Source organism: Pseudophryne corroboree, unplaced genomic scaffold (assembly GCF_028390025.1).
Source record: "Pseudophryne corroboree isolate aPseCor3 unplaced genomic scaffold, aPseCor3.hap2 scaffold_280, whole genome shotgun sequence".
Classification (NCBI taxonomy): Eukaryota; Metazoa; Chordata; class Amphibia; order Anura; family Myobatrachidae; genus Pseudophryne; species Pseudophryne corroboree.
In genome coordinates this window covers 38,833-58,721 of record NW_026969463.1, presented here as the reverse complement: position 1 = coordinate 58,721, position 19,889 = coordinate 38,833, and the positions used below count along the sequence as shown (strand labels likewise).

The following is a 19,889-nucleotide window of genomic DNA, read 5'->3' as shown; positions in this document are numbered from 1 at the left end:
TGACAGAGATGTGCCTGAGCAGCGGCCCTCCCCAGCTCTATCCCAAATCATACTTATTTTGCATAGGAGATACCATGGTCATGAAGATTGTTCTCCCAGGGTGAGGTTCATTCATTGCATTCTGGGTATGCTGACCCCTGTGATTTCCCCAAATGTGGGAAACTGGACTGCATTATTTGTGGTAGTGAGGGACTGTGTTTGTGCTTTCCTCTGGTCAGCTCTGGTAAAAGTCAGATTTCTTTGTCTCAGATCTTCCTCTAGCCTTGTTCTTCTTTCGAGAGTTCCCTTGTGCTGCCTCAGTTGGATCTCCTTCACTTGACAGGGGGGTGCCCGAGCAGCGACCCTCCCCAGCTCTAGCCCAACTCCTAGTTACCTGCCAGGTGAGATACTATGATCATGAAGTTGCTTCTCCCAGGGCAAGGATCACCCATTGCACTCTGGGTGTGCTGCTCCTGCGATTTCCCCAAATGTGGGAAACTTGACTGCATAATTTGTGTTTCCCCTGGTCAGCTCTCATATAATTCAGATCTCTTTGTCTCAGGTCTCTCTCCAGCCTAGTTTGCTGTCTGTTTCCACTTCTCTTTTCTTGAGCCGCTCCCTTCTATGCCCTTGCGCACTATCCTGACTTCTCCCGTCTGCTTACTTTGTGCCTTCCAACGCACAATGCGAACTACAGGTAGTGCTGCAGGTCCCACATACTTTTATTTGCCTTACAGAGCAGCTCTGGAGCTGTTACAGTGCCCAGCTGCTGCAAGAAATCAGCTTGAATGCTTCAGGGGCTGGGGCATAGCCAACATGAGCCCCACACCGAAGGAGGGTGGAGGTGTTTAATGCGAACTAGGGGTCATCCAAGCGCCGCAAAAGGCTGCCATGCCCTGCACGCCCCTTTTCTCTTTTCATATGCAGACGAGGGTTGAAGCCAACTTTGACCAACTGCTTGGATGACATCACCATATGCAAATCCATCTGCTGCAGGCCTTCCCCCAGGAATGCTTGCACTAGTTGTTGCATTTTGTTTGTTGTTTGGGGGTGCTTCAGTATTAGGTAGCCTTCTGCCCTCCCATGTTCATCTGAAAATATGTGTTCTCCCTGCAGTTGTTGTCCCCAGGTGAGAGTTCCCTTGTGCTGCCTCAGTTGAATCTCCTTTACTTGACAGAGATGTGCCTGAGCAGCGGCCCTCCCCAGCCCTATCCCAAATCATACTTATTTTGCATATGAGATACCATGGTCATGAAGATTGTTCTCCCAGGGTGAGGTTCATTCATTGCATTCTGGGTATGCTGACCCCTGTGATTTCCACAAATGTGGGAAACTCGACTGCATTATTTGTGGTAGTGGGGGACTGTGTTTGTTCTTTCCTCTGGTCAGCTCTGGTAAAAGTCAGATTTCTTTGTCTCAGATCTTCCTCTAGCCTTGTTCTTCTTTCGAGAGTTTCCTTGTGCTGCCTCAGTTGGATCTCCTTCACTTGACAGGGGGGTGCCCGAGCAGTGACCCTCCCCAGCTCTAGCCCAACTCCTACTTACCTGCCAGGTGAGATACTATGATCATGTAGGTGCTTCTCCCAGGGCAAGGATCACCCATTGCACTCTGGGTGTGCTGATCCTGCGATTTCCCCAAATGTGTGAAGCTTGACTGCGTAATTTGTGTTACCCCTGGTCGGCTCTCATATAATTCAGATCTCTTTGTCTCAGGTCTCTCTCCAGCCTAGTTTGCTGTCTGTTTCCACTTCTTTTTTCTTGAGCCCCTCCCTTCTATACCGTTGTGCACTATCCTGACTTCTCCTCCCGTCTGCTTACTTTGTGCCTTCCAACGCACAATGCGAACTACAGGTAGTGCTGCAGGGCCCACACCCTTTTACTTGCCTTACAGAGCAGCTCTGGAGCTGTTACAGTGCCCAGCTGCTGCAAGAAATCAGCTTGAATGCTTCAGGGGCTGGGGCATGGCCAACATGAGCCCCACACCGAAGGAGGGTGGGGGTGTTTAATGCGAACTAGGGGTCATCCAATCGCCGCAAAAGGCCGCCATGCCCTGCATACCCCTTTTCTCTTTTCATATGCAGATGAGGGTTCCAGCCAACTTTGGCCCACTGCTTGGATGACATCACCGTATGCAAATCCGTCTTCTGCAGACCTTCCCCCAGGAATGCTTGTACTAGTTGTTGCATTTGGTTTGTTGTTTGGGGGTGCATCAGTATTAGGCAGCCTTCTGCCCTCCCATGTTCATCTGAAAATATGTGTTCTCCCTGCAGTTGTTGTCCCCAGATGAGAGTTCCCTTGTGCTGCCTCAGTTGAATCTCCTTTACTTGACAGAGATGTGCCTGAGCAGCGGCCCTCCCCAGCCCTATCCCAAATCATACTTATTTTGCATAGGAGATACCATGGTCATGAAGACTGTTCTCCCAGGGTGAGGTTCATTCATTGCATTCTGGGTATGCTGACCCCTGTGATTTCCCCAAATGTGGGAAACTCGACTGCATTATTTGTGGTAGTGGGGGACTGTGTTTGTGCTTTCCTCTGGTCAGCTCTGGTAAAAGTCAGATTTCTTTGTCTCAGATCTTCCTCTAGCCTTGTTCTTCTTTCGAGAGTTCCCTTGTGCTGCCTCAGTTGGATCTCCTTCACTTGACAGGGGGGTGCCCGAGCAGCGACCCTCCCCAGCTCTAGCCCAACTCCTACTTACCTGCCAGGTGAGATACTATGATCATGAAGCTGCTTCTCCCAGGGCAAGGATCACCCATTGCACTCTGGGTGTGCTGCCCCTGTGATTTCCCCAAATGTGGGATACTTGACTGCATAATTTGTGTTTCCCCTGTTCGGCTCTCATATAATTCAGATCTCTTTGTCTCGGGTCTCTCTCCAGCCTAGTTTGCTGTCTGTTTCCACTTCTTTTTTCTTGAGCCCCTCCCTTCTATACCGTTGTGCACTATCCTGACTTCTCCTCCCGTCTGCTTACTTTGTGCCTTCCAACGCACAATGCGAACTACAGGTAGTGCTGCAGGGCCCACACCCTTTTACTTGCCTTACAGAGCAGCTCTGGAGCTGTTACAGTGCCCAGCTGCTGCAAGAAATCAGCTTGAATGCTTCAGGGGCTAGGGCATAGCCAACATGAGCCCCACACCGAAGGAGGGTGGAGGTGTTTAATGCGAACTAGGGGTCATCCAAGCGCCGCAAAAGGCCGCCATGCCCTGCACGCCCCTCTTCTCTATTCATATGCAGATGAGGGTTGAAGCCAACTTTGACCCACTGCTTGGATGACATCACCATATGCAAATCCATCTGCTGCTGGCCTTCCCCCAGGAATGCTTGCACTAGTTGTTGCATTTGGTTTGTTGTTTGGGGGTGCTTTAGTATTAGGCAGCCTTCTGCCCTCCCATGTTCATCTGAAAATATGTGTTCTCCCTGCAGTTGTTGTCCCCAGATGAGAGTTCCCTTGTGCTGCCTCAGTTGAATCTCCTTTACTTGACAGAGATGTGCCTGAGCAGCGGCCCTCCCCAGCTCTATCCCAAATCATACTTATTTTGCATAGGAGATACCATGGTCATGAAGATTGTTCTCCCAGGGTGAGGTTCATTCATTGCATTCTGGGTATGCTGACCCCTGTGATTTCCCCAAATGTGGGAAACTGGACTGCATTATTTGTGGTAGTGAGGGACTGTGTTTGTGCTTTCCTCTGGTCAGCTCTGGTAAAAGTCAGATTTCTTTGTCTCAGATCTTCCTCTAGCCTTGTTCTTCTTTCGAGAGTTCCCTTGTGCTGCCTCAGTTGGATCTCCTTCACTTGACAGGGGGGTGCCCGAGCAGCGACCCTCCCCAGCTCTAGCCCAACTCCTAGTTACCTGCCAGGTGAGATACTATGATCATGAAGTTGCTTCTCCCAGGGCAAGGATCACCCATTGCACTCTGGGTGTGCTGCTCCTGCGATTTCCCCAAATGTGGGAAACTTGACTGCATAATTTGTGTTTCCCCTGGTCAGCTCTCATATAATTCAGATCTCTTTGTCTCAGGTCTCTCTCCAGCCTAGTTTGCTGTCTGTTTCCACTTCTCTTTTCTTGAGCCGCTCCCTTCTATGCCCTTGCGCACTATCCTGACTTCTCCCGTCTGCTTACTTTGTGCCTTCCAACGCACAATGCGAACTACAGGTAGTGCTGCAGGTCCCACACACTTTTATTTGCCTTACAGAGCAGCTCTGGAGCTGTTACAGTGCCCAGCTGCTGCAAGAAATCAGCTTGAATGCTTCAGGGGCTGGGGCATAGCCAACATGAGCCCCACACCGAAGGAGGGTGGAGGTGTTTAATGCGAACTAGGGGTCATCCAAGCGCCGCAAAAGGCTGCCATGCCCTGCACGCCCCTTTTCTCTTTTCATATGCAGACGAGGGTTGAAGCCAACTTTGACCCACTGCTTGGATGACATCACCATATGGAAATCCATCTGCTGCAGGCCTTCCCCCAGGAATGCTTGCACTAGTTGTTGCATTTTGTTTGTTGTTTGGGGGTGCATCAGTATTAGGTAGCCTTCTGCCCTCCCATGTTCATCTGAAAATATGTGTTCTCCCTGCAGTTGTTGTCCCCAGATGAGAGTTCCCTTGTGCTGCCTCAGTTGAATCTCCTTTACTTGACAGAGATGTGCCTGAGCAGCGGCCCTCCCCAGCCCTATCCCAAATCATACTTATTTTGCATATGAGATACCATGGTCATGAAGATTGTTCTCCCAGGGTGAGGTTCATTCATTGCATTCTGGGTATGCTGACCCCTGTGATTTCCACAAATGTGGGAAACTCGACTGCATTATTTGTGGTAGTGGGAGACTGTGTTTGTTCTTTCCTCTGGTCAGCTCTGGTAAAAGTCAGATTTCTTTGTCTCAGATCTTCCTCTAGCCTTGTTCTTCTTTCGAGAGTTTCCTTGTGCTGCCTCAGTTGGATCTCCTTCACTTGACAGGGGGGTGCCCGAGCAGCGACCCTCCCCAGCTCTAGCCCAACTCCTACTTACCTACCAGGTGAGATACTATGATCATGTAGGTGCTTCTCCCAGGGCAAGGATCACCCATTGCACTCTGGGTGTGCTGATCCTGCGATTTCCCCAAATGTGTGAAGCTTGACTGCGTAATTTGTGTTACCCCTGGTCGGCTCTCATATAATTCAGATCTCTTTGTCTCAGGTCTCTCTCCAGCCTAGTTTGCTGTCTGTTTCCACTTCTTTTTTCTTGAGCCCCTCCCTTCTATACCGTTGTGCACTATCCTGACTTCTCCTCCCGTCTGCTTACTTTGTGCCTTCCAACGCACAATGCGAACTACAGGTAGTGCTGCAGGGCCCACACCCTTTTACTTGCCTTACAGAGCAGCTCTGGAGCTGTTACAGTGCCCAGCTGCTGCAAGAAATCAGCTTGAATGCTTCAGGGGCTGGGGCATGGCCAACATGAGCCCCACACCGAAGGAGGGTGGGGGTGTTTAATGCGAACTAGGGGTCATCCAATCGCCGCAAAAGGCCGCCATGCCCTGCATACCCCTTTTCTCTTTTCATATGCAGATGAGGGTTCCAGCCAACTTTGGCCCACTGCTTGGATGACATCACCGTATGCAAATCCGTCTTCTGCAGACCTTCCCCCAGGAATGCTTGTACTAGTTGTTGCATTTGGTTTGTTGTTTGGGGGTGCATCAGTATTAGGCAGCCTTCTGCCCTCCCATGTTCATCTGAAAATATGTGTTCTCCCTGCAGTTGTTGTCCCCAGATGAGAGTTCCCTTGTGCTGCCTCAGTTGAATCTCCTTTACTTGACAGAGATGTGCCTGAGCAGCGGCCCTCCCCAGCCCTATCCCAAATCATACTTATTTTGCATAGGAGATACCATGGTCATGAAGACTGTTCTCCCAGGGTGAGGTTCATTCATTGCATTCTGGGTATGCTGACCCCTGTGATTTCCCCAAATGTGGGAAACTCGACTGCATTATTTGTGGTAGTGGGGGACTGTGTTTGTGCTTTCCTCTGGTCAGCTCTGGTAAAATTCAGATTTCTTTGTCTCAGATCTTCCTCTAGCCTTGTTCTTCTTTCGAGAGTTCCCTTGTGCTGCCTCAGTTGGATCTCCTTCACTTGACAGGGGGGTGCCCGAGCAGCGACCCTCCCCAGCTCTAGCCCAACTCCTAATTACCTGCCAGGTGAGATACTATGATCATGAAGCTGCTTCTCCCAGGGCAAGGATCACCCATTGCACTCTGGGTGTGCTGCCCCTGTGATTTCCCCAAATGTGGGAAACTTGACTGCATAATTTGTGTTTCCCCTGTTCGGCTCTCATATAATTCAGATCTCTTTGTCTCGGGTCTCTCTCCAGCCTAGTTTGCTGTCTGTTTCCACTTCTTTTTTCTTGAGCCCCTCCCTTCTATACCGTTGTGCACTATCCTGACTTCTCCTCCCGTCTGCTTACTTTGTGCCTTCCAACGCACAATGCGAACTACAGGTAGTGCTGCAGGGCCCACACCCTTTTACTTGCCTTACAGAGCAGCTCTGGAGCTGTTACAGTGCCCAGCTGCTGCAAGAAATCAGCTTGAATGCTTCAGGGGCTGGGGCATGGCCAACATGAGCCCCACACCGAAGGAGGGTGGGGGTGTTTAATGCGAACTAGGGGTCATCCAATCGCCGCAAAAGGCCGCCATGCCCTGCATACCCCTTTTCTCTTTTCATATGCAGATGAGGGTTCCAGCCAACTTTGGCCCACTGCTTGGATGACATCACCGTATGCAAATCCGTCTTCTGCAGACCTTCCCCCAGGAATGCTTGTACTAGTTGTTGCATTTGGTTTGTTGTTTGGGGGTGCATCAGTATTAGGCAGCCTTCTGCCCTCCCATGTTCATCTGAAAATATGTGTTCTCCCTGGAGTTGTTGTCCCCAGATGAGAGTTCCCTTGTGCTGCCTCAGTTGAATCTCCTTTACTTGACAGAGATGTGCCTGAGCAGCGGCCCTCCCCAGCCCTATCCCAAATCATACTTATTTTGCATAGGAGATACCATGGTCATGAAGATTGTTCTCCCAGGGTGAGGTTCATTCATTGCATTCTGGGTATGCTGACCCCTGTGATTTCCCCAATTGTGGGAAACTCGACTGCATTATTTGTGGTAGTGGGGGACTGTGTTTGTGCTTTCCTCTGGACAGCTCTGGTAAAAGTCAGATTTCTTTGTCTCAGATCTTCCTCTAGCCTTGTTCTTCTTTCGAGAGTTCCCTTGTGCTGCCTCAGTTGGATCTCCTTCACTTGACAGAGGGGTGCCCGAGCAGCGACCATCCCCAGCTCTTGCCAAACTCCTACTTACCTGCCAGGTGAGATACTATGATCATGAAGGTGCTTCTCCCAGGGCAAGGCTCACCCATTGCACTCTGGGTGTGCTGCTCCTGCGATTTCCCCAAATGTGGGAAACTTGACTGCATAATTTGTGTTTCCCCTGGTCGGCTCTCAGATAATTCAGATCTCTTTGTCTCGGGTCTCTCTCCAGCCTAGTTTGCTGTCTGTTTCCACTTCTCTTTTCTTGAGCCGCTCACTTCTATGCCCTTGCGCACTATCCTGACTTCTCCCATCTGCTTACTTTGTGCCTTCCAACGCACAATGCGAACTACAGGTAGTGCTGCAGGTCACACACCCTTTTATTTGCCTTACAGAGCAGCTCTGGAGCTGTTACAGTGCCCAGTTGCTGCAAGAAATCAGCTTGAATGCTTCGAGGGGCTGGGGCATAGCCAACATGAGCCCCACACCGAAGGAGGGTGGAGGTGTTTAATGCGAACTAGGGGTCATCCAAGCGCCGAAAAAGGCTGCCATGCCCTGCATGCCCCTTTTCTCTTTTCATATGCAGACGAGGGTTGAAGCCAACTTTGACCCACTGCTTGGATGACATCACCATATGCAAATCCATCTGCTGCAGGCCTTCCCCCAGGAATGCTTGCACTAGTTGTTGCATTTGGTTTGTTGCTTGGTGGTGCTTCAGTATTAGGTAGCCTTCTGCCCTCCCATGTTCATCTGAAAATATGTGTTCTCCCTGCAGTTGTTGTCCCCAGATGAGAATTCCCTTGTGCTGCCTCAGTTGAATCTCCTTTACTTGACAGAGATGTGCCTGAGCAGCGGCCCTCCCCAGCTCTATCCCAAATCATACTTATTTTGCATAGGAGATACCATGGTCATGAAGATTGTTCTCCCAGGGTGAGGTTCATTCATTGCATTCTGGGTATGCTGACCCCTGTGATTTCCCCAAATGTGGGAAACTGGACTGCATTATTTGTGGTAGTGAGGGACTGTGTTTGTGCTTTCCTCTGGTCAGCTCTGGTAAAAGTCAGATTTCTTTGTCTCAGATCTTCCTCTAGCCTTGTTCTTCTTTCGAGAGTTCCCTTGTGCTGCCTCAGTTGGATCTCCTTCACTTGACAGGGGGGTGCCCGAGCAGCGACCCTCCCCAGCTCTAGCCCAATTCCTACTTACCTGCCAGGTGAGATACTATGATCATGAAGTTGCTTCTCCCAGGGCAAGGATCACCCATTGCACTCTGGGTGTGCTGCTCCTGCGATTTCCCCAAATGTGGGAAACTTGACTGCATAATTTGTGTTTCCCCTGGTCAGCTCTCATATAATTCAGATCTCTTTGTCTCAGGTCTCTCTCCAGCCTAGTTTGCTGTCTGTTTCCACTTCTCTTTTCTTGAGCCGCTCCCTTCTATGCCCTTGCGCACTATCCTGACTTCTCCCGTCTGCTTACTTTGTGCCTTCCAACGCACAATGCGAACTACAGGTAGTGCTGCAGGTCCCACACACTTTTATTTGCCTTACAGAGCAGCTCTGGAGCTTTTACAGTGCCCAGCTGCTGCAAGAAATCAGCTTGAATGCTTCAGGGGCTGGGGCATAGCCAACATGAGCCCCACACCGAAGGAGGGTGGAGGTGTTTAATGCGAACTAGGGGTCATCCAAGCGCCGCAAAAGGCCGCCATGCCCTGCACGCCCCTTTTCTCTTTTCATATGCAGACGAGGGTTGAAGCCAACTTTGACCCACTGCTTGGATGACATCACCATATGCAAATCCATCTGCTGCAGGCCTTCCCCAAGGAATGCTTGCACTAGTTGTTGCATTTTGTTTGTTGTTTGGGGGTGCTTCAGTATTAGGTAGCCTTCTGCCCTCCCATGTTCATCTGAAAATATGTGTTCTCCCTGCAGTTGTTGTCCCCAGATGAGAGTTCCCTTGTGCTGCCTCAGTTGAATCTCCTTTACTTGACAGAGATGTGCCTGAGCAGCGGCCCTCCCCAGCCCTATCCCAAATCATACTTATTTTGCATATGAGATACCATGGTCATGAAGATTGTTCTCCCAGGGTGAGGTTCATTCATTGCATTCTGGGTATGCTGACCCCTGTGATTTCCACAAATGTGGGAAACTCGACTGCATTATTTGTGGTAGTGGGGGACTGTGTTTGTTCTTTCCTCTGGTCAGCTCTGGTAAAAGTCAGATTTCTTTGTCTCAGATCTTCCTCTAGCCTTGTTCTTCTTTCGAGAGTTTCCTTGTGCTGCCTCAGTTGGATCTCCTTCACTTGACAGGGGGGTGCCCGAGCAGTGACCCTCCCCAGCTCTAGCCCAACTCCTACTTACCTGCCAGGTGAGATACTATGATCATGTAGGTGCTTCTCCCAGGGCAAGGATCACCCATTGCACTCTGGGTGTGCTGATCCTGCGATTTCCCCAAATGTGTGAAGCTTGACTGCGTAATTTGTGTTACCCCTGGTCGGCTCTCATATAATTCAGATCTCTTTGTCTCAGGTCTCTCTCCAGCCTAGTTTGCTGTCTGTTTCCACTTCTTTTTTCTTGAGCCCCTCCCTTCTATACCGTTGTGCACTATCCTGACTTCTCCTCCCGTCTGCTTACTTTGTGCCTTCCAACGCACAATGCGAACTACAGGTAGTGCTGCAGGGCCCACACCCTTTTACTTGCCTTACAGAGCAGCTCTGGAGCTGTTACAGTGCCCAGCTGCTGCAAGAAATCAGCTTGAATGCTTCAGGGGCTGGGGCATAGCCAACATGAGCCCCACACCGAAGGAGGGTGGAGGTGTTTAATGCGAACTAGGGGTCATCCAAGCGCCGCAAAAGGCCGCCATGCCCTGCACGCCCCTCTTCTCTATTCATATGCAGATGAGGGTTGAAGCCAACTTTGACCCACTGCTTGGATGACATCACCATATGCAAATCCATCTGCTGCTGGCCTTCCCCCAGGAATGCTTGCACTAGTTGTTGCATTTGGTTTGTTGTTTGGGGGTGCTTCAGTATTAGGCAGCCTTCTGCCCTCCCATGTTCATCTGAAAATATGTGTTCTCCCTGCAGTTGTTGTCCCCAGATGAGAGTTCCCTTGTGCTGCCTCAGTTGAATCTCCTTTACTTGACAGAGATGTGCCTGAGCAGCGGCCCTCCCCAGCTCTATCCCAAATCATACTTATTTTGCATAGGAGATACCATGGTCATGAAGATTGTTCTCCCAGGGTGAGGTTCATTCATTGCATTCTGGGTATGCTGACCCCTGTGATTTCCCCAAATGTGGGAAACTGGACTGCATTATTTGTGGTAGTGAGGGACTGTGTTTGTGCTTTCCTCTGGTCAGCTCTGGTAAAAGTCAGATTTCTTTGTCTCAGATCTTCCTCTAGCCTTGTTCTTCTTTCGAGAGTTCCCTTGTGCTGCCTCAGTTGGATCTCCTTCACTTGACAGGGGGGTGCCCGAGCAGCGACCCTCCCCAGCTCTAGCCCAACTCCTACTTACCTGCCAGGTGAGATACTATGATCATGAAGTTGCTTCTCCCAGGGCAAGGATCACCCATTGCACTCTGGGTGTGCTGCTCCTGCGATTTCCCCAAATGTGGGAAACTTGACTGCATAATTTGTGTTTCCCCTGGTCAGCTCTCATATAATTCAGATCTCTTTGTCTCAGGTCTCTCTCCAGCCTAGTTTGCTGTCTGTTTCCACTTCTCTTTTCTTGAGCCGCTCCCTTCTATGCCCTTGCGCACTATCCTGACTTCTCCCGTCTGCTTACTTTGTGCCTTCCAACGCACAATGCGAACTACAGGTAGTGCTGCAGGTCCCACACACTTTTATTTGCCTTACAGAGCAGCTCTGGAGCTGTTACAGTGCCCAGCTGCTGCAAGAAATCAGCTTGAATGCTTCAGGGGCTGGGGCATAGCCAACATGAGCCCCACACCGAAGGAGGGTGGAGGTGTTTAATGCGAACTAGGGGTCATCCAAGCGCCGCAAAAGGCTGCCATGCCCTGCACGCCCCTTTTCTCTTTTCATATGCAGACGAGGGTTGAAGCCAACTTTGACCAACTGCTTGGATGACATCACCATATGCAAATCCATCTGCTGCAGGCCTTCCCCCAGGAATGCTTGCACTAGTTGTTGCATTTTGTTTGTTGTTTGGGGGTGCTTCAGTATTAGGTAGCCTTCTGCCCTCCCATGTTCATCTGAAAATATGTGTTCTCCCTGCAGTTGTTGTCCCCAGGTGAGAGTTCCCTTGTGCTGCCTCAGTTGAATCTCCTTTACTTGACAGAGATGTGCCTGAGCAGCGGCCCTCCCCAGCCCTATCCCAAATCATACTTATTTTGCATATGAGATACCATGGTCATGAAGATTGTTCTCCCAGGGTGAGGTTCATTCATTGCATTCTGGGTATGCTGACCCCTGTGATTTCCACAAATGTGGGAAACTCGACTGCATTATTTGTGGTAGTGGGGGACTGTGTTTGTTCTTTCCTCTGGTCAGCTCTGGTAAAAGTCAGATTTCTTTGTCTCAGATCTTCCTCTAGCCTTGTTCTTCTTTCGAGAGTTTCCTTGTGCTGCCTCAGTTGGATCTCCTTCACTTGACAGGGGGGTGCCCGAGCAGCGACCCTCCCCAGCTCTAGCCCAACTCCTACTTACCTGCCAGGTGAGATACTATGATCATGTAGGTGCTTCTCCCAGGGCAAGGATCACCCATTGCACTCTGGGTGTGCTGATCCTGCGATTTCCCCAAATGTGTGAAGCTTGACTGCGTAATTTGTGTTACCCCTGGTCGGCTCTCATATAATTCAGATCTCTTTGTCTCAGGTCTCTCTCCAGCCTAGTTTGCTGTCTGTTTCCACTTCTTTTTTCTTGAGCCCCTCCCTTCTATACCGTTGTGCACTATCCTGACTTCTCCTCCCGTCTGCTTACTTTGTGCCTTCCAACGCACAATGCGAACTACAGGTAGTGCTGCAGGGCCCACACCCTTTTACTTGCCTTACAGAGCAGCTCTGGAGCTGTTACAGTGCCCAGCTGCTGCAAGAAATCAGCTTGAATGCTTCAGGGGCTGGGGCATGGCCAACATGAGCCCCACACCGAAGGAGGGTGGGGGTGTTTAATGCGAACTAGGGGTCATCCAATCGCCGCAAAAGGCCGCCATGCCCTGCATACCCCTTTTCTCTTTTCATATGCAGATGAGGGTTCCAGCCAACTTTGGCCCACTGCTTGGATGACATCACCGTATGCAAATCCGTCTTCTGCAGACCTTCCCCCAGGAATGCTTGTACTAGTTGTTGCATTTGGTTTGTTGTTTGGGGGTGCATCAGTATTAGGCAGCCTTCTGCCCTCCCATGTTCATCTGAAAATATGTGTTCTCCCTGCAGTTGTTGTCCCCAGATGAGAGTTCCCTTGTGCTGCCTCAGTTGAATCTCCTTTACTTGACAGAGATGTGCCTGAGCAGCGGCCCTCCCCAGCCCTATCCCAAATCATACTTATTTTGCATAGGAGATACCATGGTCATGAAGACTGTTCTCCCAGGGTGAGGTTCATTCATTGCATTCTGGGTATGCTGACCCCTGTGATTTCCCCAAATGTGGGAAACTCGACTGCATTATTTGTGGTAGTGGGGGACTGTGTTTGTGCTTTCCTCTGGTCAGCTCTGGTAAAAGTCAGATTTCTTTGTCTCAGATCTTCCTCTAGCCTTGTTCTTCTTTCGAGAGTTCCCTTGTGCTGCCTCAGTTGGATCTCCTTCACTTGACAGGGGGGTGCCCGAGCAGCGACCCTCCCCAGCTCTAGCCCAACTCCTACTTACCTGCCAGGTGAGATACTATGATCATGAAGCTGCTTCTCCCAGGGCAAGGATCACCCATTGCACTCTGGGTGTGCTGCCCCTGTGATTTCCCCAAATGTGGGAAACTTGACTGCATAATTTGTGTTTCCCCTGTTCGGCTCTCATATAATTCAGATCTCTTTGTCTCGGGTCTCTCTCCAGCCTAGTTTGCTGTCTGTTTCCACTTCTTTTTTCTTGAGCCCCTCCCTTCTATACCGTTGTGCACTATCCTGACTTCTCCTCCCGTCTGCTTACTTTGTGCCTTCCAACGCACAATGCGAACTACAGGTAGTGCTGCAGGGCCCACACCCTTTTACTTGCCTTACAGAGCAGCTCTGGAGCTGTTACAGTGCCCAGCTGCTGCAAGAAATCAGCTTGAATGCTTCAGGGGCTGGGGCATAGCCAACATGAGCCCCACACCGAAGGAGGGTGGAGGTGTTTAATGCGAACTAGGGGTCATCCAAGCGCCGCAAAAGGCCGCCATGCCCTGCACGCCCCTCTTCTCTATTCATATGCAGATGAGGGTTGAAGCCAACTTTGACCCACTGCTTGGATGACATCACCATATGCAAAACCATCTGCTGCTGGCCTTCCCCCAGGAATGCTTGCACTAGTTGTTGCATTTGGTTTGTTGTTTGGGGGTGCTTCAGTATTAGGCAGCCTTCTGCCCTCCCATGTTCATCTGAAAATATGTGTTCTCCCTGCAGTTGTTGTCCCCAGATGAGAGTTCCCTTGTGCTGCCTCAGTTGAATCTCCTTTACTTGACAGAGATGTGCCTGAGCAGCGGCCCTCCCCAGCTCTATCCCAAATCATACTTATTTTGCATAGGAGATACCATGGTCATGAAGATTGTTCTCCCAGGGTGAGGTTCATTCATTGCATTCTGGGTATGCTAACCCCTGTGATTTCCCCAAATGTGGGAAACTGGACTGCATTATTTGTGGTAGTGAGGGACTGTGTTTGTGCTTTCCTCTGGTCAGCTCTGGTAAAAGTCAGATTTCTTTGTCTCAGATCTTCCTCTAGCCTTGTTCTTCTTTCGAGAGTTCCCTTGTGCTGCCTCAGTTGGATCTCCTTCACTTGACAGGGGGGTGCCCGAGCAGCGACCCTCCCCAGCTCTAGCCCAACTCCTACTTAAATGCCAGGTGAGATACTATGATCATGAAGTTGCTTCTCCCAGGGCAAGGATCACCCATTGCACTCTGGGTGTGCTGCTCCTGCGATTTCCCCAAATGTGGGAAACTTGACTGCATAATTTGTGTTTCCCCTGGTCAGCTCTCATATAATTCAGATCTCTTTGTCTCAGGTCTCTCTCCAGCCTAGTTTGCTGTCTGTTTCCACTTCTCTTTTCTTGAGCCGCTCCCTTCTATGCCCTTGCGCACTATCCTGACTTCTCCCGTCTGCTTACTTTGTGCCTTCCAACGCACAATGCGAACTACAGGTAGTGCTGCAGGTCCCACACACTTTTATTTGCCTTACAGAGCAGCTCTGGAGCTGTTACAGTGCCCAGCTGCTGCAAGAAATCAGCTTGAATGCTTCAGGGGCTGGGGCATAGCCAACATGAGCCCCACACCGAAGGAGGGTGGAGGTGTTTAATGCGAACTAGGGGTCATCCAAGCGCCGCAAAAGGCTGCCATGCCCTGCACGCCCCTTTTCTCTTTTCATATGCAGACGAGGGTTGAAGCCAACTTTGACCCACTGCTTGGATGACATCACCATATGCAAATCCATCTGCTGCAGGCCTTCCCCCAGGAATGCTTGCACTAGTTGTTGCATTTTGTTTGTTGTTTGGGGGTGCATCAGTATTAGGTAGCCTTCTGCCCTCCCATGTTCATCTGAAAATATGTGTTCTCCCTGCAGTTGTTGTCCCCAGATGAGAGTTCCCTTGTGCTGCCTCAGTTGAATCTCCTTTACTTGACAGAGATGTGCCTGAGCAGCGGCCCTCCCCAGCCCTATCCCAAATCATACTTATTTTGCATATGAGATACCATGGTCATGAAGATTGTTCTCCCAGGGTGAGGTTCATTCATTGCATTCTGGGTATGCTGACCCCTGTGATTTCCACAAATGTGGGAAACTCGACTGCATTATTTGTGGTAGTGGGAGACTGTGTTTGTTCTTTCCTCTGGTCAGCTCTGGTAAAAGTCAGATTTCTTTGTCTCAGATCTTCCTCTAGCCTTGTTCTTCTTTCGAGAGTTTCCTTGTGCTGCCTCAGTTGGATCTCCTTCACTTGACAGGGGGGTGCCCGAGCAGCGACCCTCCCCAGCTCTAGCCCAACTCCTACTTACCTACCAGGTGAGATACTATGATCATGTAGGTGCTTCTCCCAGGGCAAGGATCACCCATTGCACTCTGGGTGTGCTGATCCTGCGATTTCCCCAAATGTGTGAAGCTTGACTGCGTAATTTGTGTTACCCCTGGTCGGCTCTCATATAATTCAGATCTCTTTGTCTCAGGTCTCTCTCCAGCCTAGTTTGCTGTCTGTTTCCACTTCTTTTTTCTTGAGCCCCTCCCTTCTATACCGTTGTGCACTATCCTGACTTCTCCTCCCGTCTGCTTACTTTGTGCCTTCCAACGCACAATGCGAACTACAGGTAGTGCTGCAGGGCCCACACCCTTTTACTTGCCTTACAGAGCAGCTCTGGAGCTGTTACAGTGCCCAGCTGCTGCAAGAAATCAGCTTGAATGCTTCAGGGGCTGGGGCATGGCCAACATGAGCCCCACACCGAAGGAGGGTGGGGGTGTTTAATGCGAACTAGGGGTCATCCAATCGCCGCAAAAGGCCGCCATGCCCTGCATACCCCTTTTCTCTTTTCATATGCAGATGAGGGTTCCAGCCAACTTTGGCCCACTGCTTGGATGACATCACCGTATGCAAATCCGTCTTCTGCAGACCTTCCCCCAGGAATGCTTGTACTAGTTGTTGCATTTGGTTTGTTGTTTGGGGGTGCATCAGTATTAGGCAGCCTTCTGCCCTCCCATGTTCATCTGAAAATATGTGTTCTCCCTGGAGTTGTTGTCCCCAGATGAGAGTTCCCTTGTGCTGCCTCAGTTGAATCTCCTTTACTTGACAGAGATGTGCCTGAGCAGCGGCCCTCCCCAGCCCTATCCCAAATCATACTTATTTTGCATAGGAGATACCATGGTCATGAAGATTGTTCTCCCAGGGTGAGGTTCATTCATTGCATTCTGGGTATGCTGACCCCTGTGATTTCCCCAATTGTGGGAAACTCGACTGCATTATTTGTGGTAGTGGGGGACTGTGTTTGTGCTTTCCTCTGGTCAGCTCTGGTAAAAGTCAGATTTCTTTGTCTCAGATCTTCCTCTAGCCTTGTTCTTCTTTCGAGAGTTCCCTTGTGCTGCCTCAGTTGGATCTCCTTCACTTGACAGAGGGGTGCCCGAGCAGCGACCATCCCCAGCTCTAGCCAAACTCCTACTTACCTGCCAGGTGAGATACTATGATCATGAAGGTGCTTCTCCCAGGGCAAGGCTCACCCATTGCACTCTGGGTGTGCTGCTCCTGCGATTTCCCCAAATGTGGGAAACTTGACTGCATAATTTGTGTTTCCCCTGGTCGGCTCTCATATAATTCAGATCTCTTTGTCTCGGGTCTCTCTCCAGCCTAGTTTGCTGTCTGTTTCCACTTCTCTTTTCTTGAGCCGCTCACTTCTATGCCCTTGCGCACTATCCTGACTTCTCCCATCTGCTTACTTTGTGCCTTCCAACGCACAATGCGAACTACAGGTAGTGCTGCAGGTCACACACCCTTTTATTTGCCTTACAGAGCAGCTCTAGAGCTGTTACAGTGCCCAGTTGCTGCAAGAAATCAGCTTGAATGCTTCGGGGCTGGGGCATAGCCAACATGAGCCCCACACCGAAGGAGGGTGGAGGTGTTTAATGCGAACTAGGGGTCATCCAAGCGCCGAAAAAGGCTGCCATGCCCTGCACGCCCCTTTTCTCTTTTCATATGCAGACGAGGGTTGAAGCCAACTTTGACCCACTGCTTGGATGACATCACCATATGCAAATCCATCTGCTGCAGGCCTTCCCCCAGGAATGCTTGCACTAGTTGTTGCATTTGGTTTGTTGTTTGGGGGTGCTTCAGTATTAGGTAGCCTTCTGCCCTCCCATGTTCATCTGAAAATATGTGTTCTCCCTGCAGTTGTTGTCCCCAGATGAGAGTTCCCTTGTGCTGCCTCAGTTGAATCTCCTTTACTTGACAGAGATGTGCCTGAGCAGTGGCCCTCCCCAGCCCTATCCCAAATCATACTTATTTTGCATAGGAGATACCATGGTCATGAAGATTGTTCTCCCAGGGTGAGGTTCATTCATTGCATTCTGGGTATGCTGACCCCTGTGATTTCCCCAAATGTGGGAAACTCGACTGCGTTATTTGTGGTAGTGGGGGACTGTGTTTGTTCTTTCCTCTGGTCAGCTCTGGTAAAAGTCAGATTTTTTTGTCTCAGATCTTCCTCTAGCCTTGTTCTTCTTTCGAGAGTTCCCTTATGCTGCCTCAGTTGGATCTCCTTCACTTGACAGGGGTGTGCCCGAGCAGCGACCCTCCCCAGCTCTAGCCCAACTCCTACTTACCTGCCAGGTGATATACTATGATCATGAAGGTGCTTCTCCCAGGGCAAGGCTCACCCATTGCACTCTGGGTGTGCTGCTCCTGTGATTTCTCCAAATGTGGGAAACTTGACTGCATAATTTGTGTTTCCCCTGGTCGGCTCTCGTATAATTCAGATCTCTTTGTCTCAGGTCTCTCTCCAGCCTAGTTTGCTGTCTGTTTCCACTTCTCTTTTCTTGAGCCGCTCCCTTCTATGCCCTTGCGCACTATCCTGACTTCTCCCGTCTGCTTAATTTGTGCCTTCCAATGCACAATGCGAACTACAGGTAGTGCTGCAGGTCCCACACCCTTTTATTTGCCTTACAGAGCAGCTCTGGAGCTGTTACAGTGCCCAGCTGCTGCAAGAACTCAGCTTGAATGCTTCGGGGCTGGGGCATAGCCAACATGAGCCCCACACCGAAGGAGGGTGGGGGTGTTTAATGCGAACTAGGGGTCATTCAAGCGCCGAAAAAGGCTGCCATGCCCTGCACGCCCCTTTTCTCTTTTCATATGCAGACGAGGGTTGAAGCCAACTTTGACCCACTGCTTGGATGACATCACCATATGCAAATCCATCTGCTGCAGGCCTTCCCCCAGGAATGCTTGCACTAGTTGTTGCATTTGGTTTGTTGTTTGGGGGTGCTTCAGTATTAGGTAGCCTTCTGCCCTCCCATGTTCATCTGAAAATATGTGTTCTCCCTGCAGTTGTTGTCCCCAGATGAGTTCCCTTGTGCTGCCTCAGTTGAATCTCCTTTACTTGACAGAGATGTGCCTGAGCAGCGGCCCTCCCCAGCCCTATCCCAAATCATACTTATTTTGCATAGGAGATACCATGGTCATGAAGACTGTTCTCCCAGGGTGAGGTTCATTCATTGCATTCTGGGTATGCTGACCCCTGTGATTTCCCCAAATGTGGGAAACTCGACTGCATTATTTGTGGTAGTGGGGGACTGTGTTTTTGCTTTCCTCTGGTCAGCTCTGGTAAAAGTCAGATTTCTTTGTCTCAGATCTTCCTCTAGCCTTGTTCTTCTTTCGAGAGTTCACTTGTGCTGCCTCAGTTGGATCTCCTTCACTTGACAGGGGGGTGCCCGAGCAGCGACCCTCCCCAGCTCTAGCCCATCTCCTACTTACCTGCCAGGTGATATACTATGATCATGAAGGTGCTTCTCCCAGGGCAAGGCTCACCCATTGCACTCTGGGTGTGCTGCTCCTGTGATTTCTCAAAATGTGGGAGACTTGACTGCATAATTTGTGTTTCCCCTGGTCGGCTCTCGTATAATTCAGATCTCTTTGTCTCAGGTCTCTCTCCAGCCTAGTTTGCTGTCTGTTTCCACTTCTCTTTTCTTGAGCCGCTCCCTTCTATGCCCTTGCGCACTATCCTGACTTCTCCCGTCTGCTTAATTTGTGCCTTCCAACGCACAATGCAAACTACAGGTAGTGCTGCAGGGCCCACGCCCTTTTACTTGCCTTACAGAGCAGCTCTGGAGCTGTTACAGTACCCAGCTGCTGCAAGAAATCAGCTTTAATGCTTCGGGGCTGGGGCATAGCCAACATGAGCCCCACACCGAAGGAGGGTGGAGGTGTTTAATGCGAACTAGGGGTCATCCAAGCGCCGAAAAAGGCTGCCATGCCCTGCACGCCCCTTTTCTCTTTTCATATGCAGACGAGGGTTGAAGCCAACTTTGACCCACTGCTTGGATGACATCACCATATGCAAATCCATCTGCTGCAGGCCTTCCCCCAGGAATGCTTGCACTAGTTGTTGCATTTGGTTTGTTGTTTGGGGGTGCTTCAGTATTAGGTAGCCTTCTGCCCTCCCATGTTCATCTGAAAATATGTGTTCTCCCTGCAGTTGTTGTCCCCAGATGAGAGTTCCCTTGTGCTGCCTCAGTTGAATCTCCTTTACTTGACAGAGATGTGCCTGAGCAGCGGCCCTCCCCAGCCCTATCCCAAATCATACTTATTTTGCATAGGAGATACCATGGTCATGAAGATTGTTCTCCCAGGGTGAGGTTCATTCATTGCATTCTGGGTATGCTGACCCCTGTGATTTCCCCAATTGTGGGAAACTCGACTGCATTATTTGTGGTAGTGGGGGACTGTGTTTGTTCTTTCCTCTGGTCAGCTCTGGTAAAAGTCAGATTTTTTTGTCTCAGATCTTCCTCTAGCCTTGTTCTTCTTTCGAGAGTTCCCTTATGCTGCCTCAGTTGGATCTCCTTCACTTGA

At 50.2% G+C, this 19,889-nt stretch overlaps 26 non-coding genes and 9 pseudogenes across 26 annotated transcripts; all 35 read left to right on the top strand.

The window, feature by feature from the left end:
• The first annotated feature begins 49 nt into the window (after nt 1-49).
• On the top strand, nt 50-213 carry LOC135014305 (U1 spliceosomal RNA). The gene has a single exon (XR_010212848.1). It is a non-coding gene; the product is annotated as a U1 spliceosomal RNA (small nuclear RNA).
• A 152-nt stretch (nt 214-365) lies between these two features.
• LOC135014460 (U1 spliceosomal RNA) lies at nt 366-507 on the top strand (annotated as a pseudogene).
• Nucleotides 508-1,199: 692 nt separating this feature from the next.
• Nucleotides 1,200-1,363, top strand: LOC135014349 (U1 spliceosomal RNA). Its single transcript, XR_010212891.1, has one exon. It is a non-coding gene; the product is annotated as a U1 spliceosomal RNA (small nuclear RNA).
• A 152-nt stretch (nt 1,364-1,515) lies between these two features.
• Nucleotides 1,516-1,678, top strand: LOC135014492 (U1 spliceosomal RNA). Its single transcript, XR_010212990.1, has one exon. It is a non-coding gene; the product is annotated as a U1 spliceosomal RNA (small nuclear RNA).
• Nucleotides 1,679-2,352: 674 nt separating this feature from the next.
• LOC135014517 (U1 spliceosomal RNA) lies at nt 2,353-2,516 on the top strand. The gene has a single exon (XR_010213012.1). It is a non-coding gene; the product is annotated as a U1 spliceosomal RNA (small nuclear RNA).
• A 152-nt stretch (nt 2,517-2,668) lies between these two features.
• Nucleotides 2,669-2,804, top strand: LOC135014469 (U1 spliceosomal RNA; annotated as a pseudogene).
• Nucleotides 2,805-3,505: 701 nt separating this feature from the next.
• LOC135014304 (U1 spliceosomal RNA) lies at nt 3,506-3,669 on the top strand. The gene has a single exon (XR_010212847.1). It is a non-coding gene; the product is annotated as a U1 spliceosomal RNA (small nuclear RNA).
• Nucleotides 3,670-3,821: 152 nt separating this feature from the next.
• Nucleotides 3,822-3,963, top strand: LOC135014459 (U1 spliceosomal RNA; annotated as a pseudogene).
• Nucleotides 3,964-4,655: 692 nt separating this feature from the next.
• Nucleotides 4,656-4,819, top strand: LOC135014362 (U1 spliceosomal RNA). Its single transcript, XR_010212904.1, has one exon. It is a non-coding gene; the product is annotated as a U1 spliceosomal RNA (small nuclear RNA).
• Nucleotides 4,820-4,971: 152 nt separating this feature from the next.
• LOC135014509 (U1 spliceosomal RNA) lies at nt 4,972-5,134 on the top strand. The gene has a single exon (XR_010213005.1). It is a non-coding gene; the product is annotated as a U1 spliceosomal RNA (small nuclear RNA).
• Nucleotides 5,135-5,808: 674 nt separating this feature from the next.
• LOC135014516 (U1 spliceosomal RNA) lies at nt 5,809-5,972 on the top strand. The gene has a single exon (XR_010213011.1). It is a non-coding gene; the product is annotated as a U1 spliceosomal RNA (small nuclear RNA).
• A 152-nt stretch (nt 5,973-6,124) lies between these two features.
• On the top strand, nt 6,125-6,260 carry LOC135014475 (U1 spliceosomal RNA; annotated as a pseudogene).
• Nucleotides 6,261-6,961: 701 nt separating this feature from the next.
• LOC135014432 (U1 spliceosomal RNA) lies at nt 6,962-7,125 on the top strand. The gene has a single exon (XR_010212956.1). It is a non-coding gene; the product is annotated as a U1 spliceosomal RNA (small nuclear RNA).
• A 152-nt stretch (nt 7,126-7,277) lies between these two features.
• On the top strand, nt 7,278-7,440 carry LOC135014382 (U1 spliceosomal RNA). Its single transcript, XR_010212922.1, has one exon. It is a non-coding gene; the product is annotated as a U1 spliceosomal RNA (small nuclear RNA).
• Nucleotides 7,441-8,112: 672 nt separating this feature from the next.
• On the top strand, nt 8,113-8,276 carry LOC135014303 (U1 spliceosomal RNA). The gene has a single exon (XR_010212846.1). It is a non-coding gene; the product is annotated as a U1 spliceosomal RNA (small nuclear RNA).
• A 152-nt stretch (nt 8,277-8,428) lies between these two features.
• LOC135014420 (U1 spliceosomal RNA) lies at nt 8,429-8,570 on the top strand (annotated as a pseudogene).
• Nucleotides 8,571-9,262: 692 nt separating this feature from the next.
• Nucleotides 9,263-9,426, top strand: LOC135014348 (U1 spliceosomal RNA). The gene has a single exon (XR_010212890.1). It is a non-coding gene; the product is annotated as a U1 spliceosomal RNA (small nuclear RNA).
• Nucleotides 9,427-9,578: 152 nt separating this feature from the next.
• On the top strand, nt 9,579-9,741 carry LOC135014491 (U1 spliceosomal RNA). The gene has a single exon (XR_010212989.1). It is a non-coding gene; the product is annotated as a U1 spliceosomal RNA (small nuclear RNA).
• A 674-nt stretch (nt 9,742-10,415) lies between these two features.
• LOC135014302 (U1 spliceosomal RNA) lies at nt 10,416-10,579 on the top strand. The gene has a single exon (XR_010212845.1). It is a non-coding gene; the product is annotated as a U1 spliceosomal RNA (small nuclear RNA).
• Nucleotides 10,580-10,731: 152 nt separating this feature from the next.
• LOC135014419 (U1 spliceosomal RNA) lies at nt 10,732-10,873 on the top strand (annotated as a pseudogene).
• A 692-nt stretch (nt 10,874-11,565) lies between these two features.
• LOC135014347 (U1 spliceosomal RNA) lies at nt 11,566-11,729 on the top strand. Its single transcript, XR_010212889.1, has one exon. It is a non-coding gene; the product is annotated as a U1 spliceosomal RNA (small nuclear RNA).
• A 152-nt stretch (nt 11,730-11,881) lies between these two features.
• On the top strand, nt 11,882-12,044 carry LOC135014490 (U1 spliceosomal RNA). The gene has a single exon (XR_010212988.1). It is a non-coding gene; the product is annotated as a U1 spliceosomal RNA (small nuclear RNA).
• Nucleotides 12,045-12,718: 674 nt separating this feature from the next.
• LOC135014515 (U1 spliceosomal RNA) lies at nt 12,719-12,882 on the top strand. The gene has a single exon (XR_010213010.1). It is a non-coding gene; the product is annotated as a U1 spliceosomal RNA (small nuclear RNA).
• A 152-nt stretch (nt 12,883-13,034) lies between these two features.
• LOC135014451 (U1 spliceosomal RNA) lies at nt 13,035-13,170 on the top strand (annotated as a pseudogene).
• Nucleotides 13,171-13,871: 701 nt separating this feature from the next.
• LOC135014328 (U1 spliceosomal RNA) lies at nt 13,872-14,035 on the top strand. Its single transcript, XR_010212870.1, has one exon. It is a non-coding gene; the product is annotated as a U1 spliceosomal RNA (small nuclear RNA).
• Nucleotides 14,036-14,187: 152 nt separating this feature from the next.
• Nucleotides 14,188-14,329, top strand: LOC135014474 (U1 spliceosomal RNA; annotated as a pseudogene).
• Nucleotides 14,330-15,021: 692 nt separating this feature from the next.
• LOC135014361 (U1 spliceosomal RNA) lies at nt 15,022-15,185 on the top strand. Its single transcript, XR_010212903.1, has one exon. It is a non-coding gene; the product is annotated as a U1 spliceosomal RNA (small nuclear RNA).
• Nucleotides 15,186-15,337: 152 nt separating this feature from the next.
• LOC135014508 (U1 spliceosomal RNA) lies at nt 15,338-15,500 on the top strand. Its single transcript, XR_010213004.1, has one exon. It is a non-coding gene; the product is annotated as a U1 spliceosomal RNA (small nuclear RNA).
• A 674-nt stretch (nt 15,501-16,174) lies between these two features.
• LOC135014421 (U1 spliceosomal RNA) lies at nt 16,175-16,338 on the top strand. Its single transcript, XR_010212952.1, has one exon. It is a non-coding gene; the product is annotated as a U1 spliceosomal RNA (small nuclear RNA).
• A 152-nt stretch (nt 16,339-16,490) lies between these two features.
• LOC135014384 (U1 spliceosomal RNA) lies at nt 16,491-16,632 on the top strand (annotated as a pseudogene).
• A 691-nt stretch (nt 16,633-17,323) lies between these two features.
• LOC135014527 (U1 spliceosomal RNA) lies at nt 17,324-17,487 on the top strand. Its single transcript, XR_010213022.1, has one exon. It is a non-coding gene; the product is annotated as a U1 spliceosomal RNA (small nuclear RNA).
• Nucleotides 17,488-17,639: 152 nt separating this feature from the next.
• On the top strand, nt 17,640-17,802 carry LOC135014438 (U1 spliceosomal RNA). The gene has a single exon (XR_010212961.1). It is a non-coding gene; the product is annotated as a U1 spliceosomal RNA (small nuclear RNA).
• A 668-nt stretch (nt 17,803-18,470) lies between these two features.
• LOC135014285 (U1 spliceosomal RNA) lies at nt 18,471-18,634 on the top strand. The gene has a single exon (XR_010212828.1). It is a non-coding gene; the product is annotated as a U1 spliceosomal RNA (small nuclear RNA).
• Nucleotides 18,635-18,786: 152 nt separating this feature from the next.
• LOC135014470 (U1 spliceosomal RNA) lies at nt 18,787-18,949 on the top strand. The gene has a single exon (XR_010212976.1). It is a non-coding gene; the product is annotated as a U1 spliceosomal RNA (small nuclear RNA).
• A 670-nt stretch (nt 18,950-19,619) lies between these two features.
• LOC135014528 (U1 spliceosomal RNA) lies at nt 19,620-19,783 on the top strand. The gene has a single exon (XR_010213023.1). It is a non-coding gene; the product is annotated as a U1 spliceosomal RNA (small nuclear RNA).
• The last annotated feature ends 106 nt before the right edge of the window (nt 19,784-19,889 follow it).